Source organism: Girardinichthys multiradiatus, chromosome 15, assembly GCF_021462225.1.
Source record: "Girardinichthys multiradiatus isolate DD_20200921_A chromosome 15, DD_fGirMul_XY1, whole genome shotgun sequence".
In the NCBI taxonomy this organism is placed as follows: domain Eukaryota; kingdom Metazoa; phylum Chordata; class Actinopteri; order Cyprinodontiformes; family Goodeidae; genus Girardinichthys; species Girardinichthys multiradiatus.
Window position 1 is genome coordinate 5,756,117 of NC_061808.1, and position 12,993 is coordinate 5,769,109.

Below are 12,993 nucleotides of genomic sequence, written 5' to 3' on the forward strand. Positions count from 1 at the left end.
TATTACGTCACACCAGAGTGTAGCTAAATGTAGCTGCAAATTGAAAAAAATAATTGATTTGCTCATTATTGTGGAGCTAATTCATCCATTCATCCATCTATTTTCTATGCCCGCTTCTTCCGTACAGCGTCACGTGGGAGCTGGTGCCTTTCTCTAGCAGTCTACAGGCGAGAGACAGGGTACACCCTGGACACCTCACCAGTCCATCGTAGGGCAACACAGAGACACACAGGACAAACAACCACGCACACACCCATTCACACCTAAGGGCAATTGAAAGAGACCAATTAACCTAACCGTCATGTTTTTGGACTGTAGAAGGAAGCCGGTGTACACTAACAAGCAGATGTGCAAATAAACAGTTTATTCCTGCAACTTTCAAGCGCTGCTCAAGGACCTAGACTTGCAAGTCAGAGGTCTGACATCAGTAAAAATTCTAGATAAATTCAGAAATCCTTGACTAATGGAAATCAAGATTTTAGTGGCAGCACAGTTATTTCCTTTCCTTCAATTAGATAAAACTTGGCCTACTATAAATTGTCAACTGAAGGATGATGCATCTCTTTATTTTTCTTAAGAAGTTGACCTATAGATACTGTTCATTTGCCATAAGTAGCTTTTTCAGGCTGGAGACTTATTTTATTTGAAACTTGTTGATTTCATGTTTTAGGGCATTACGCTCTCATGGTCTGACTGGAAGCTTGGAGGAGTTTTGATCAAGATCACCTAAAAAGATTGCAAACACCACCTTAAAACAAAACAAACCCTGGCTTCCTGGAAGCAGAACAAAGAAGCTGGTTTTAACCTTTTATACAATACTCACAATATTTACCTCTTTTAACTGTCTTGGTTTTTGTTTAATTCTGTCTTTATGTGAAAAACCTTGAGAAAAACATGACCATCCAGATGTCCCAACATTAAAATGGGAGCATCTTAGTTTCACTGACTGATTTTCAATCCACCGAGACTTATTAACTTTCCACTGCTCTCCCCACATCGACTCAGAGCGGCTAGAAAAAAGAAAGAGATGGAGGTTGGACAGAAACATTTAGAAAAGTGAGGGAGGAGTGGAGGGTGACGCCCCACAGGGAAGAGCTGAGTTTTACAGATGTTCTGGGAGCTCATGTTGGGCTCAGGGGTTATTCACACACATCTGGAAAAGGCGTCATTGGCTGCGGTGACAAGTACGGAGAATTCCTGTCTGAGTGTGGTTTCTTAAAACATCTGCAGGGTGTTTGGAGGCGATGCATGTTAAAGCTGAAAAAAACTGGTAGGGGAAATGTGAATCCTGCAAACAGAAAGGAAAAAGGGTAATTTTAGGTTTTTTGCCTCAGAGAAACATGGTTAGAATGAGGGGGAAAATCCCCAAACATCCTAATCAGTTTTATTGCAAATTAATTTCAGATTTTATCACAGTCTAAACAAGGCCTTCACTTTGCCTTTTTATTGCATGGTACCCATAGGAGAAAACGAGAATGACATCTTTCTCAAATGGTACGTGTTTTGGTTTACTGTCAACTGTCAACCATGCACTGACAGCCTGCAGCCCAACATTAGTTGCAGTTCATTTAAGTTTGCAAAGGGAGACTAAAACTAAAACACCCCAGGCATGATGATTAAAATCAACTGGCCCCTAAGAGTCTGCAGGAAAATACTATATCCCTCTCCAACTCCTGTACAGCCAAACATCTATAGGAAACACTAACTTATATGATCCATAAAACTATTTTTTTTATTTAAGGAATAAAATCCTGTTAGAATATTTTACTTACATGTAAATAAACATGCAAAAGAGGAGGATAACATGCAGATGACTCTCCTTATAAACTCTGAAGCTGCTGATATAACTGCTTTAGAAAGATGTTCAGACTGTTTTCTTCATGTAAATCTTTCCATACCCCTTAGAAACTAAATTACTTGCATGGTTGACTGACATGAAGACTTTTTGAATCTTTTCATTTAGAAAAACACTAAAATAACATGGCATATGCAAACTCTTGAATTCTTCTGCCAATAAGTCTTCTCAGCTGGGGTTTTTATCCAGAGGAGCATCTTTCACTGACGGGCAGCAGCGTGGAGAGTCCTTGTTTTAACCATGCATGTGCAGCTGTCTCAACAACCAACAGCACGCTGCAGCTCCTTGTTGGCTCTCACGACAGCGAGAAGTACTTCTTTTATATAAATACTTGTGGTATTCTTTCTTTAATCCTGTAGTTGCAGTAGATTCTCATTAAAACAACACTATTTAGAAAGTGAAACTCATACATATATAAATTCATTATAAATAGAGTGAAATATTTCAAGCTTTGATTTGTTTTTATTTTGATGATCAACATGACTTACAGATAATAAAAATCCCAAATTTGATTGACCAAATATTAATAGTTGAACTAAAACTGCAAGAAAAAAACTTTGTAATCAAGAATAATTTATAATTAATTTACCAAACTGAGATCTATTTCATGATTTACTGAGCACACAAACAAACAAAAGAAATTTTACTCTTCAACTGCAACAGGCAAAGAGCATAAACATTATGCTAGGGAAAATGAATCCTCAAAACAGTAATTAGATTGATTAAAGTCTAACTTTTATCAGCAGTTTATTAGTCTCTCAGGAGTCTGAAGAAAGGGGTTTGGTGGACTAATTTAGCTAATCTCTGTTAATCTGAGAAGGAAAAAAATTAGCAGAAATCTAGGTCTCAGAGACAGTGGGACCTCTTGTCTGTAGTCCAAAATAAGGTTGATGTTTCACTTACAGAACTAGCTGGACTTCTCTGCTCCTGCATTTTCCACATTCATGTCTCTTGGCTTGGCTGATAAGGAAATCTTGGCACAAACAGCAGCTGTTTCAGCTGGAAGGTCGTGCCGACTTGTTGGCTGCTTGCTGTGGCCAAGGTCTTTGGATTTGAAATCAGGCTGGACACAAAAGAAAGGGCCCTTAGAAGAATATTGTGACTAACATCAACCACAAGTCAAATAATCTTGCAGGAACTTCACACAAAAAATGCATGCAAGAACTGAATCCAATCGTTTGACTAGGTCTAGCTCTGACCCTGCTAAACAATGATTCTTGGGGAGGGGTGGAGGTTAGTTGGTTGTTTCTGAATCAGAGATGGAAGCCAACTCACTGGAAGCAATGCGGCTCCTGGTGTGGAGTCGTCAGGATGGCTGATCAGCCAATCAAGGCCAACTTGGGATAATGTGAGAGGTAGACAACGAATGATAGACTGCTTGTAGTTTTTTAAAACACTTTAAGCTAAGGATAAATAAAGAGACTGATTTACAATCATGGTTTAACACAAATCGCTATTTAAAGATAGGACTAATTATGGATTAATTAAAAACGTTTTGTTCTTTGATTGTAATATTTACTTTAAACAAACCAGTGACTGAATTACAAAGAAGTTATGCATCCCTTTTAAAATACCAGGTTTTTGTCACATAAAAAAAATAAGATCATGATAAATCACCTTCAGACTTTTTCAACATTTAATGTGACAAATATGCTATAAAACACACAAATCTGTGAGGGGGCAAATTATAAAAAATTTAAAAGATGTGAAAACTTGGTTGCATAATAGTGAAAACCCTTAAACCAGGTGGTTGATGAAGATAGACACTTTTTAAAAACATGTTTAGAGCACAATTATTTTTCTTCTTTATAACACAATGTATTTTTCTTTTATTAACAATGATTCTTGCTTTCACTTTAATTTAATAGTAAATAGGACTACAAGCAGAGAGGCAGATTGTCTCTGTACCCAAAGCTAAGCTGACCAGTTAATTCTGCACAAACCGGTTTCTAGTTTCTGCTGCTTACTCACACATTAAGGTTTACTCAGCTCAGTTCACACAGAGCAGACCTGAAAGGCAAGGTGGTTTCTACAATGTATGAGCAATCTTTTGGTTTAAATATTTGAAACTGGTCTAACTGGTGGTGCAGCCCTCTATTAGCTCACCTTTAATACATTCAGCTGACCTAGCACTGCCACCACAGCTGTTTCCTTATCACACACATCGCATAAGATGTTTAGAGTCAGTGAATATTAGCTTCGTCAAATAGGGTTAAATTTTCACTGCAGGTCCCAGTGGTTTTGCATGGAGAAAAACATAAATATTATTCTGTGTAAGGTTTTTTGCATTTTGTCAACAATATAGCCTATTTTTTGCTGGAGGTTTCTACATTATCTTCTATTAGGTGTTTTGAAAACAGCAGTTTTTAAGTCTTAAAAATAAATTGGACAGGAGAAAAATAAACCAGGGCAGGAAGATTTATTTTTACTGTCGAGTTTACTGCAAAAAGACAACAAGGTGTTCAATGCCTTGGTCAAACAAGTGACCAGTCATTAAATGTGGGGTAAATTCACCAAATCTGCTCTATTGTAACCCTCAACAGCTGTATAAATATAATAAAATGGAACAATAGCTAGAACATAACACAGAAAGCATATACACTGATGGGACGTTTCCTCATTAGGAAACATGAATGAGTCGGTACAGTCAGATCCTCACTCTAGTGCTATTGTATTCCTTCTGGACACATTGTTTGAAATCACTATTATGGGGAGTTAATTTTTGAGGAAAGAAATCCTGATTATGTACTCAAAAATGTGTTTTGTTTCAGGTTTGGTTTAAAGTTACGGTCAATTCAAGTGAATGAAATAAAGGGACTGGGAAGTAAATATAACATCCTGTAAAACCATGCAGGCCAGACTGGGTTTCAGCTCTGTTTCTATAGGGGTCCTTTGTGTCACAGTCAGTTGTTGCCTTAATAAAGTTGTGCTGGAGACTGGTTGCTGACGCACACATGTTGCACATACACTCTTACATGGACTTATATGTTTATTTCTTGGTGGCATACCCTAGCTGGAAATTGGATAACAATTATTTTGTCTAAGTTACGTTAACAGTCATTAGTTCATTTTTAAATGTCAACATATAGAGGTTTTTTTTCAGCATCTAACAAAGTAGTTAAATGAGTTGTTTTGTCAAATGATGTAACTATGCTAAAAACAAATCGGCAAACATTTTGTAATTTATCTATTCTCTCGTGCCTGCTAAGTTCTGCATTTGCATCCATCTTCATATCAAACATGACGTTCCCTCTGACCCTATCCAGCGTTTCTTTCCCCCCTACAGTTCTCTCAACACTTAGACGAATCTCCACACTGATAATCTCTCCAAGTCTTTTTCTTTCTTGTCTGCCTTTAGAAACCCCAAAAACACTCCTGGTCCCCTGCCACAGTGGCAATAAAGGAAGCACTTAAGCTGCCTACGTTTCCCACAGTCCTCAGCTGCATGGAGCCTGAAAGGACTGTAATTTGCCTGTCTAATTAGCAGGGTATTTAAAGCGGCATCCGTGTGTGTGGGGGTGGACACAAGCACACAGTACATGCTCATCACAAAACGCCTTTAGTTTCACACACACCGAGTGTCTCCCAGTAGCTACAATAAACTGTCAGAGTGTAGCGGCTCTGCGACGAGAGAAGAAAAAGAAAGGATTGAGAGATAAATGGAGAGCAGACAAAGAGAGAGTTGAATTATTCATGCAAGGATTTGTTTTTCTTTTGAGGCTTTCTCTGTCATCTTGCTGGATATCTCAACCCCACAGCAAGGAGAGGATTTTCTTGAACTTTTTTTACACACCAAACTTTGATAACAGAGTGTCTATTGACTCAAATGAGGCTGTTCGTACTGTATGTTCTGTGAGCAAGAATGATATGCATCTCCTGTATCTTTTATAATTTGAAGTAGCATCTGAAGAAGATTTTTCTTTCACTTCCTAAAAACTAAGCTGAGAGGCAGTGAATATTTAGAGGATTTAATTGCGTCCCATTAAGCTAGTGGTGTGGGAGGCAGAGCTTTGAGTTATCGGGCTCCTCTCCTATAGAGCCAGGTTTTTGTCTACTGGGCTTACAAGCAGACTTTCCTTTTAGATTCACTTACAGTGACAGTCATTTAATGTTGCTCTGTTCTAGGGTGAAGGAAAGATTTACGTTGTTTTTTTAGTAGCAATCTTTAGAAATTTTATAGAGAAAAAGCTACATTTCTGCCACATATGTTTTTTTAACCTTATTTCAGACAAATTAAAATAAATTAATGAGAAATAGTTCAAGTTGGAGCTTTGAACTTAGATCCAAATATTTAGGTGGTGAACTATGAACATGAATCAATTCATTTTAACCTGGCTAAACAGAGTGCAGAACATGCTCCAGTCTTCATGGGGTGGTGTCCGGTGCCAGATGTCTCTGCTCCAATGTCCTTCTCAGCATGTCACACAGTTCTGCAGAGGCCTGCTAATGAACCATCATTTGATTCAGGTGTGCTGAACCAGGGAAAGAACTAACAGATGCAGGATACCAGCCCTCGAGGACTGACTTTAGTCAGCACTGGTTTAGAACTAGTTCATATAAAGCAGTGTTTACCCTCCCTGGTCCTCAAGGCACAATGCCCTGCAGGTTTTGATGTTTCCCTGCTTTAACACACCTGATCCAGATGATTGCAGTTCAGCAAACGTCTGTTAGTTAGCCATTAATTTAAATCAGGTGTGCTGAAGCATGAAAACATCTAAAACATGCAGGGCAGTGTGCCTTGAGTAGCAGGGTTGAAAAACACTGATCTAAAGGATGAACTGCCACAACACTGGCTTTATGTAAATAAATTCAACTGAATTCAATTGAAATAACAACTAGAAATGTTTTGTCCAAATCTCCGTTTTGTGATGCTTAGATTATAATATTTCAGCCATTTCACAGTAAGACTTTGTACTAGGCTGTCGAGGCAACACTTGATAAGGCTGGGTGCCTAATCCTACGGAGATACTATCCTTCAGCTTTTAGATGCATCCCTTTTCCAACACACCTGAATCTAATGGATGATTTCCCTCCTCAGCATTCAGCCATTCAGGTCTCCAGAGACCTGGTAATGAGCCATTAATTGGATTCAGGTGTGTTGGAGCAGGGATGCATCTAAAAAGTTGCAGGATAGTAGCTCTCCAGGAATGGACTTGTGTGCCCCTGAGTCAAGGGCCAAAGTGAGGAAATAGGATTCATCCATAGGGGTAATCGGTTGTTCCTCTCCAAACGCCTGGCTCCAGCTCCTGACAAAAGCAGCCCATCCACTTAGGACCTACAAAGAGTTAGAACCTAGATTGAACCTGTATTTTGTTCCACAGTTCAAGCTGGAGCTGGTAAGAAACATATCTCCAGCAGTTTTCATCAAAGAAGATAGGATTTCTGCTGCTGGAAAAACTTTTAAATCTGTATTTTTTCCATCACTTTTGAGATGTCAACACAAACACATCTCCGTTTTCAGTCACCCCGCTGTGAGTGAGTGAGTGTGTGTCATTCATTTGAATAAAGTCGAGCAGTGTTGGCCTCGGCATCTCTGCGCTGCCTGCCTCTTTGTGCTGCTGGGAAAGCAACAGTAGAACCCCTACAGATGATGCACCGTGTCAGCAAACACAGAACAATAGATTGTCTGGTGTCTCTCTCCAGGCTGTTACTTGTGTAACACATTAAGCCTGTTTGCAATTTGTAGTTGGCTTTGAATAAAATGACTGCATACGCATGGTATTGATGTTGCCTGGATTTAAGTGAGCCAATGACATGACACTCCACAAAAAACCTATTTTTAAAGAAGATATAGATAATAAATGGAGAAATAATAACCAGCATTCCTGACATTTGAAAAATTTCAGGACCTATTCAAGTATTTTTTTTCAAATATTTGTTTTGTCGCACTAGTGGCCTTTATTTTGTCGTTTGTTCTTCGCAAGCAAGCATACAGGAAACAGGATGAAGAGTGGAGAAGACATGCAGCACAGATCGCAGTGGCCGGCTACTTGAACATGGGGACAGCCGCGTCGAGGGCTATAGGCCGCGCGCTCTACCGCTGCGCCACGAGCATATTCGGGGATTTTGTTTTTAGAAATTTGCCTGACATTTTCCCTCTTATCAAAAATGTCATTCTGTGGCCTCCTGTTTACTGATGACATCATGTTCAATTTACATCTCCTAGTTTGCATAAGTTATTTAAGGCTTCATCATCATCTTTGCTTTCATTTTCACCTTTTGTGGTTTCTGATCCAGTTTACTTCCTTTCAGATTTTGTTTAACGTGTTCTACTTGTTTAATTAAAAGACACATATAATTATGCTCATAACTTTTTCTTTCCAGTAGTGTTCAGGCTTGTAACTCACTCTAGTTCGATTCATTTCCATGATCTAAACTGAATATGTAAAACTCAAAAGCAAGCAAGGCAGCCGAGAACACAGCCGAAAAGTTGACGAAGAGCGATGATGCCACGTCTGAACCGTTTAACTCTGGAATGAATTTATAACGCTGTGTCTAATCAGACGCAAGTACTGAGAACAAAATGTGCAGCTTGAATTTGAGTTCATAAAGTGAAGATTTTTATGTTGATTTTCCAGTGAAGAAGAGGTAGTCAGGGCGTGTTGATTGAGGACCATAGCTCGGACACCTAACAAACAGGCACCCAACAGCGGGACCTAAAAGAACTTTGTGATGAGCCTAGTTTGACTTTAATTTGACAGAGTGGAGATGACCACAAAAACTGTTATTTGACACACAAAGTTAAGGTGGTATTAGGTTACACTTTGAACTTTCTGTCCCGGTTCTAACCAGCATTGTTTTTCAAGGCGCATCTTGACTATGAGACCTGGAATGTTTCTTCTCCAGTACTTGCATTTGCCTGGGATGTTTTTTTGTGAGCGTTTTCACCATGAAACAGTGCTATTATTTCAGCAGACTGTGAGAAGTAATTCCTCCCATCGCAACAGTGTCTCAGCCACAGAGTAGGGGAGAAATGCTTACATCAGGAACTTAAAACCTGTAATTTTCAGCAACAAACCTGATGGATTTGTCACAGCAACTGCACTTTCTAACTTGCATTGGTTCACTTAGAAACCCATGGGAAGGTGTAACTGTAGCACTGAAAGTGGATCATTATTGGGTCATTCAGCAGGATAATGATACAAACCCTAATCAATGCATAAATGGTTTACCTTTACAGTCCCCAGATGTAAATCCCATAGAAAACCATTGGGTTGAATTGAAGCGTTGAGAACATCAAACAAGACCCAGGACTTTGGAGAACCCAGAGAGATTATGGAAAGCTGAATGATCAACAACTCTTCTCTCGGTGTGCTCCAACTTTAAGAAATGTTTTAGCAGAAGACTGGGCTGTCCTGTTGAGAGAAAGGGGATTGTTAAAAGTACAAACAGCTGGCTGCCAATAAGTCAGGTGATTTTGTAATTTTCCCCACTTAAATGTACTCACCATATACTGAAAGGTCAAACAATAATGCAAAGCTCTTTACATTAAAGTATGATTCGAATTACATGGGTTCTTTACAACTTATAGCTTTTATCATTAAAAATGTCTGCAGAATATGGCAATTACGTCTAAAATCACAGATTTGATTATTATTACCATCGGTATAGCTTTTGCTGATACAAACCTGCTGTGTTGTTAGTATAGGAAGGAAATAAGCGACGTCCAGTCTGTCTGTTGCTCTCTGCATTTCCCCTTCCTGCGGCCCTCTAAAAGATAACCTTTGACCTTTAGCTCTCACCTCTTACCTCTCTTTGCTCCTTCCGATGTCTGGAATGCACTTTCAAACACGATAAGCCCTGAGAATCTGTAAACTAGCTCTTTCATGCTGGCAGCTTTCACCAGACCTTCTGAGGTGATTTTTCTCAGATTAGATGTGAAGCTGTAAACTGTTGCACTCTTTATGATTTAACAAGGTTTTTTTCATAATATAGCAAAACTCTCCGCTTTTCTGTTTTAAAACATCAGATGTTTGTGTTTTCAAAATGATCTGTCAATTTTAAAATGCATAATTCCTCACTTATTTTACAAAAATACTTAATTATACTTGTTGGAAAAACTTGATGGTAATGGAATTGGTTGGAGAAGTAAAGTTGATAGCTCCCTTTGTTAAATTACCAGTTACTTCCAGACCAGTACAATGAAGAAATCACTTAAACAGCACCTGTCTGGCAACATGGAGTAGGCAAAAAGACAACACATCAGGCAGCAATCAAACGAAATTCAAGAACAGATAATAGACAAAGTCATTAACATCTATCAGTCTAAATGATCACTTGCCTCAGTTAAGGTTAGCGTTTATAATTCAACAATAAAAGAGAGAGAGAGACTGGGCAAAAATGGCCTCCATGTAGAGATCCAGGGCCAGAGTTCAAAACCACTGCTGACCCAAAAGAACCCGAAGGCCCGTCTCATATTTTACAAATAACATCTTGACGGTATTCAAGTATTTAAAATAATATTCTGTGGACTGAGGAGACAATCATTACATTTTCTAAAAGGTTTGAGTCCAATTACGTGGGATGTAAAACTAAGACAATGTGTCAGAAAATGAAATATGTACCTACAGTCTAGCATAGTGGTGGTAGTGTGATGGTCTGGGACTGCTTTGCTTATTCAGGACCAGGATGACTTGCTGTATCTGGTAGAACCTTAAAAAAACATGAAGATGAAGAATATTTGACACTTATTTGCTACTTCTCAGTCAGATTTTTTAAATGATATCTTACCAATATAATTGGTTGATTTTAGGGGTGGGATTAATTAAGTAAACAATGAAGAAGGGTTTAATGTTGCAAATTTTATTTTTATTCCTGTTTTTATTATATGAATGTGTTTGTATATGTGTGTGTGTTTATATATTTATATTCTTTTCATAACTGTAGTTTGTATTTACTCAGATTATCTTTGTCCAATGCTAAAACCTCTGATTGGAGTGGAGGAAAACAAAAAAAGCACAAAGAAATCTATAAGCGTGAAAATCCTTTCACAGCTCTGTATATGCTGATGTTTTCAAAAACATGTTCAGCAGGTGTTAAGGTGAGTAAATGAAGGACATACTGTGAAACATCAACTTTAGCCTTTAAAGTGTGTATGTTTGTAGTATGCGTTTTGCTTCTTATGTGCTCCCACTCTAAAAAGTGCATGTATAATAGGATCAAGGGTGTGGATTAAACAGTGTTTTGCTGCATTTGGATTAGCTTTGTTGCTTTTGTAATTAAATCATTCTGATTTTACTTAATTTGTTTCCATATTAAAAGGGATCCCTTTATTTAAATACTCTATGAGTGCTCCCAGAGGTCAGATAATTATAAGCCTAATTTTTCCGAAAATATATTAGTAAATTGCTTCTTGATATTGTAAATTTAATATATATATTTACAAAAACTTGTAAATGTATATAAATGATGTACATACAAATAATATCCACTTGAGTACATTTTTATACCATAATTTTAATTGGGTTGATGTCTCTGCCTGAGCAGACAAGCACATTTTGGTCTAAACCAAGTAGTTTGAAGTACAGTGTCCTCATTGTATGTGCAATCTGTCTATATGTAAACATGAGAATAAAAGTGATATATTACAAAGAAAATCTGCTGGCGTGTACTCTGATTGATCACCTTTTTAGTATTAGCATAAATACATAGTTGAGTGCTAAGGAAACCTTTTCATGAAATTTGTGCAGTTTGCTGTCACTTCCTTTCATCCAGAAAGACCAGTATCGATCTGAGTCTTTGGAAACTTATAGGAGCCAAACATCAGGCTGGTTCACACGCAGGTCTGAGATTCCAGCAGGGATTTGCTTAAGAGAGCCGAAAGATTGGGTGAGAGAAAAAAGAAAAGTGTGTTAATATGTGTGTATGTGTGTGAGAGAAAGAGGTTTTCTTTCCCATGACTCTACAGCAGTCAGGTACAGGTTTGGGATTATAAAGCGTGACCCAGCTCAGTCACGTGTAAGCACAGCTCACACTGATCTATATCAAGCATTAATGCAACTTTAGCAGAAAAGACACACAATTCCTAATTATCTTCTCATCTTTTAAATAACATGACATTCTAGAGTTATAGTCAAGCTACACCAGATGCCATTTTTCAACATCAAGAGGCCAGTTCAAAATAATTTAGAGAGTAATGCTGTAACAGACACAGCTGAATGAGCATGAAGTCAGGAAATGTAAACAGAGACGGCTATCTGTTGCACAATGAAACTGCTGATTTTAATAACAACACAAGTTAGATCATTTAATAGCATCAACTGTTTTTAAAAGATGAATTGAAGAACAAAACATCCACTAATCGTCAGTAGAACCAACATTGTGAAACTGGGTACGTTTTGGTCTAATCGCTGCAACTTTGGGCTGAGTAATAAGACGTTTGGTTTCATCTAAGAAAGATTTTTACTTCTACAGATGCCTGACATTTTCACCAGGTACCATGTTGATGCACTGCCACATAGTGGACAAACTAACCAATGTCTTTCTAGTAGGCCTATCTAGTTTTTTATTCTTAAAACTCCATAACTGCAGCAATGCATTAGTCATATCTCGTCAGCCCAAATCCTATTTTCTGTCTGCTAAACTGTCATCTTTGGCCATATTTTCTATAGATTCAACTGAAGAAGTTTTAAGTAAAAACTTTCATGTCTACAACAACCATAGATTATGTTTAGGAGACTTTGGTATGCCTGCATTATTTACAAGTTCTTAAACATCTTAAAAAAGAATAGTCATCTGAAAATAATCAAATATTAGAATAAAAGTGACAAGTAAAAACCTTTGTGGTGTATATTAGCAACATATTAAATCATATTTTTATATTTCAATAGGAAAAGTCTCAGTCATCATTTAAACTAATTATCTAATGTGAATTCTTCATTCCAATGGAACAATTAATAATTACAGATTAAAGAAAAGCCCAGAAGTTAATATATTTCTTAGCTCTAACTCATTTCTATAAGAGATAAGAACACAAATAGCTTTTTCAGACTTTATCTAAACCCTGTGTGGAAAAGTCTTCCTTCCTTTTCTGCTGTCTGTCCATCACTGTAGGTCTCAGTTGCCTCAGCTAAGATCAGTGTTTACGATTCATTAATAAGAGAGAGAGAGACTGCTCTCTAGCAGAAAATCCTGAAGGT

General features: G+C 37.8%; 1 long non-coding RNA gene across 1 annotated transcript; it reads right to left on the bottom strand.

The window, feature by feature from the left end:
* Positions 1-349: 349 nt before the first annotated feature.
* Positions 350-6,442, bottom strand: LOC124882227. Its single transcript, XR_007041840.1, has 3 exons — positions 6,187-6,442; positions 2,759-2,918; positions 350-1,288 (listed from the first exon to the last, which is right to left on the bottom strand). It is a non-coding gene; the product is annotated as an uncharacterized LOC124882227 (long non-coding RNA).
* Positions 6,443-12,993: the final 6,551 nt, after the last annotated feature.